This window comes from Mandrillus leucophaeus, unplaced genomic scaffold (genome assembly GCF_000951045.1).
Source record: "Mandrillus leucophaeus isolate KB7577 unplaced genomic scaffold, Mleu.le_1.0 Scaffold529, whole genome shotgun sequence".
In the NCBI taxonomy this organism is placed as follows: Eukaryota; Metazoa; Chordata; class Mammalia; order Primates; family Cercopithecidae; genus Mandrillus; species Mandrillus leucophaeus.
Window position 1 is genome coordinate 2528851 of NW_012105686.1, and position 5757 is coordinate 2534607.

A 5757-nucleotide genomic window follows, 5' to 3' on the forward strand; every position below is an offset into this window, starting at 1 on the left:
TTAGGACAAGCGCAGGTTTTTATGGATGTGTTTTTATCACTAACTGGCTGTGAGCATTCTGAAAGTCAATGCTTCTCTGTAGGCCCTTGCTACCCAGCTTGTTCACCTTTAAGCTAGGGTGAGGGAGGGTGGGTATAAGGACAAGATGATATAAAGAAATGTAAGGAGAAAAAAACATAATACCAATAAAACTGATCATTATGAAACTTTCTTCATTGGACAACCCAATAATATATATAACAGCGTGGCATATTGACTGAAGTCAGGTAAGTTGTAATAATTAAATAAAATAATATAAATATAATCGCTGTCATTTACTGAACATTCGGTCTTGAATGAATTATTTCCCTTAACCTCAGTTTTCATTCTTATATACTAGGGCTAATATTGCCAAAAATTGGAATAAGGAACAGACTAGTCATGCTACTGTCTAAGGTGCTGATCCACAGCAGTGCCAGAAGATCAATAGACTGCATTGAAGCTTTGCTGTTAGTTGACTCAAGTCCCCACACATGGCTCCTGATAAAACTGGCGATGTGTCCTTGGTTCTCTTTTGACCAAAGCAGTCAAAGCCCTCCAGTTGACATTTAAAAACTTCTTTATTTATAGACCTAACTCCAAATAAATAAATGTACAAACATATAAATAATATCTATTTGAAGGGACACTACATTAGTGAGGATAGTTTATCGTATAGTGCCATAATAAATAACTCTAAAATCTCAGTGACTCAAAAAATAGAGATATATTTCTTACTCACTCAATGTCTTGGTTGGCTGTTCTCCAATTTGATTTTATGCCATCAGAAATACATGGTAAGTATTTGCAAGTTTACTGTGGTAAAGAAATAAAGAGATGGAAGATACACACTGGCTCTTATCTGCTCTGTCTCAAAGTGGCACCCACCATTTCTGCTTCCAGTATCTTGGACAAAACAGTAGTAGGGATCAACCTAACTGGTAAATGTAGAGAATATTTACTGTGCCTCAGATGCCACTGCATTTACCTGGCTGGGTGCCTGAATATCTGATTGTAGCATCAATACTCATAGAGTGATTGTGAGAATTATTTGAAATAACTCAGTAAGAACCTAGCCCTGGGTCTGGCATACACTTAATATTTAATAATTTTTAATTTCTTTTTTCTACCACCAGTCTCAAGGGAGAACTTTGCCAACCCTATAGAATCAATGTCAGCCATTAATGTGTTTCTAGATACTATAGCCAAAGCATCCTCACATCTTGCTTAGTGTGCCAGAAAGAGTTAGGTCAAAATGAAGGCTACTTTCCTGGAACAATTTGCAACCATCTTTTCATATCTCCACTATCACAATTTATTATGACATTCACCTGCTCTAGGTCCTTCTATGACTCCCTAAGCTTAAAGGAAAAAGTTGAAATTCCTTAATGTAACACACAAGACCCTTTTAGAGTTTGTCCTTCACCTCCCTCACTTGCCTCATACACAACACTTGCCTCGCTCACACTTACCCTCCACTCCAGTCCTGACAAATGCCTTCAATGTTCCTGGGCAACTCGGTTTATGCCATGCCTACCTGCATGAGCAGGTGCCAGGGGATTTTCCTGGAATGTCTTTCATTCACTTTTCACCTATATATTTGTGCTTTAACATCTTTTCTAAAATGCCTTTACTAGCTTTGCCAGTATGCCTTAAATGTCTGTGTCTATGCCTCACAGCATAGATCTAGATGAATCATTGCTGAATACTAAGTATATGCCAGCCCCTGAGCTATCGTGTGCATACCCGTATCACAAATTACTGAATATCAAACATTGACCCAAGGGTTTGTCTCTTCCTCTCAACTGGAAACTCTCAGAAGGCAGGAGCTATGTTGTATTTGATGCTAGATCTTCAGCGCCTAAAAAGATGTTTGGCACATTGTGGGAAAACACAAAAATTCATCATGTTAGTAAATGCCAACCTCATCACTGTGTTGTGTTTCATATATCCAACCACGCCTCTCCCTTTGCCCTGATTCTAGATTTCCCAGCAAACTACTAAACCAAGTATGCTGCCTCCTTGCCTACTGTCAGCTTCAGATGCCGTGGACCACTTCTAACTCCAGCTGGGCAAGGCCCCAATCTCTATTTAATGAATTAGTTTAAGGGGTGGACAATGCATTGTTTGAAACCAGAAAGATGTGAAACCAAACCCTAGATTCACCACTTAGTAATTGCATGAACTCAGGCAGGCTCTCTTAACCTTTAACACTTTATTGCTTCATAAGGAAATTAGGACAATTCTTTCCATGCCATGGAGGGATATTATGAACATTAGAAAAGAATCCTAATTTTGTTGCCTGCCTGCATGCGTATTTCTCCAAATGGAGAAAATTGTACTCCAGAAGCCTCTTTAAGAAGGGTAGAAATTTATTTTTTTGAAGGAAAGTTCTTGGAAAGTTGTTTGCAATAACAGATAAGACCCTGTAAGAGGACTGAATATGTAGAGAACCACCTTGTAAGAGACAAAAAGAATTGTTTCTCAAGAGTAGCAGATGAGCCGGGTAAAAGGGAGGATATAAGAGGGAAAAGAGAGAGTCAGGAAACTGTGGAAGAGCTCTCTATGACCCCTCAAATTTTAATGAGTTCAAAATATGTGGTATATATATATTTTGAAGAACTTAGTAGTAGTATATTCTGTCATAGAATAAATAGTCTATAAATTATGGATGCAATTATTAAAGTGTTGTCATTATTATTATCCCAGACTTAGTTATCAGTTATTCCCACAGGTTTGCATTCATTAGTCAATTGGATGAGAGGAAATATTTGTAGGGCTAAAATAATCGAGCTCAGATTTTCCTCTCTCTAGATTTTGTCCCTGGCTTTGCTTTTCACTCCAGGATGGGTTCTTACTCCTATCCTGATTTGCTTTGCTCATGTCTGAGGTGTTTCCTTGACTGGGTCACTTTTTATCGATTTTATTGAAGTCCAATTTATGTACAAGAAATAGTATTCATTTAAAATATGCAATTTGATGAATTTTAACAAATATATGCACCTATGAAACCACAATCAAATACAGAGCATTTTCATCACCCTCAAAAGCTTTCTGGTGTCCCTTTGCAGTCCATCCTTCCCTCTCCTCTTACCGCAGGTAAGCGCCGATCTGACTTTTATCCCAAGAAAGTCTTAGTTTGCTAGAGTGTTATAAGAGTAGAATCAAATGGTGTATGGCCATTTGGGTTGTTTTGGATATTATAAATAATACTGCTATGAACATTCACATGCAGGTTTTTGGCTGGACCTTCATGCTTTCATTTCTCTTGGGTATATATCTGAGAGTAGAATGGCTGAGTGATATGGTAAGTATGTGTTTAACCTTTAAGAAACTTCCAAACAGTTTTCCAAAGTGGTTGCAGCAGTTTATACTCTCATCAACAACATGAGAGTTCCAGTTGCTCTACATCCTTGTCAAAATTTGGTGCTTTCAATCTTCTTAATTTTAGCCATTCTAATATGTATATATAGGTATCACATTGTTTTATTTATTTATTCATTTATTTTTTGGATGGAGTTTCACTCTTGTTGCCCAGGCTGGAGTGTAATGGCGCAATCTCGGCTCACTGCAACCTCCACCTACCGGGTTCAGGTGATTCTCCTGCCTCAGCCTCCCAAGTCGTTGGGATTACAGGTATAAGCCACCACACCTGGTTAATTTTGTAATTTTTAGTCGATACGGGGTTTCACCACTTTGGTCAGGCTAGTCTCAAACTCCTGACCTCAAGTGATCCACCTGCCTCGGCCTTCCAAAGTGCTGGGATTACAGGCGTGAGCCACCATGCCAAGTCGCATATTGTGATTTTAAGTTGTATTTTCCTAATGCCTAAAGGTGGTGAGCATCTTATTTTGCATATCTTCTTTTGTCTTCAACTGACTTTTCAGCTCTTTTCAGCATTCTTTGTGGCTATATGCTGTCCCAGCTGTTATTCTCAGGCATCGCTTTCAAGCACCCTTTGAGTGCTGAGAATGCCCCTTTTGCACATTACCTTACTGTTTTGTGCTGGCTTTTGAATTTGTTTTTAGATTTATGGTACTCTTTTCACCTTTGATACAGGAACTTGTCAAATCTCAACTTTTGGAGACAATCTCCTATAAAAATACATTGCTTCATCAGATGAAAATTTACTCAATGTTTTATTTATCTTGATATCAATTTTATCTATCATTATTATTAGTTATTGTTGCTATTATTTTGAGACAGGGTCTCACTCGGTCACCCAGGCTGGAGTGCAGTGGCACTATCTCAGCTCGCTGCAGCCTTGAGCTTCAGGGCTCAAGCAATCTTCCCACCTCAACCTCCCAAGTAGCTGGGATTACAGGCACATACCACCACGCTCAGCTAGTTTTGTATATTTTTTTGTAGAGACAAGGTTTCATCATGTTGCCTAGGCTGGTCTTAAACTCCAAGGTTCAAGCGATCGGCCTGCCTCAGCCTCCCAAAGTGCTAGGATTACAGGCATGAGCCTCCATGCCTGGTCTAATTTTATCAATTATTTTTTATATAAGTTCAAGATATCAAACTGGAATATTTATTTTAAAAACTACATCTAACTTGAAAAATCCTAATCACAGCCTCTCAGCCAAGCCAATAATATGACCTTCTCCCTACTTCCTATATACTGGCTTTAAAAATTAGAAGTTAAAAGAACTTGAACATGCAAACAAGTGTATCATAGCTAAGCTATGTAAGGTAAGTTATGATACTTAGCAATTTAGATTCTTAAAATAAAGTGAATATTTAATATATTTGTCTCCAGGTGCATTAAATTTAAAAGCATCTGTTCCCTCCATGAATTCATGATTAAAATGACAGCAATCAGAATGAAGAAAATCTTTTCTGAAGAGTAAAATATACCCTAGATTATCTAATGTTGACAAAATACGCCTTGTGATGGGTGAAATTCACAATATTCACCTGAGAACCTTGCTCAGTTGACCTAAAAATTCAGAGGTGTCTATTCTACTGAGCTGGACATACTCCATGAATATTTGTTTCCAGGTTGTGTGGGAAGGAGAAAAACAAAAGATCTCTTTTTTGTCCTAATGTTTTAAATATTTGATCATGAAAAAGAAGATTGGAATAAGGAGTTACTTAAGTGTTTATAAGCATATATACAAATATGTGTTTAATGATTGTATATACATTAGTGCATAATTTTAAAATATGGTTTTTAAAATACAAAAATACATCTTGATAAAATGCCTTGTATTTTTTTTCTCCTAAAAGAATAAAGAAATGTTTGGGGGAATGTATTTTAAAGACACAAGTTAGGGAAAAGTAAAACGCATCCACTCTCATCACAGAAAATATCAAGACCACTCTGGCCTTAGGAAATGCAGATGTTCTGCTCCAGCAGGAAAATGGGAAGCTGTGTAGGACAACCAGGGTTGAATAAATCCTCATTCAATAGCAAGATTTTTCTCAGGCAAATGTAACCATCATTGTCATCTAATTCATGAACGCCTTTTTCCCTTTCTCTTTTACCTTTGTGTTCCTACATGGTCTACAAGTTAAGAGCCTAAAGATCACGGTGATGAATATCATCTACTCTTCTTTAATAATATATTCTGGGAAAAAATGTCCTAAGTCTCCACATTAAAAACAGAGAAATTCTAATATCATCTGTTTCCAGTAATGCACTCTAAACCAAGCAGGCTGTCAATTGCCTATTTTGGTTATACATACCAGGAAAAACACATATATTTACCGATAGAATTGGGGTTAATTTGGCCA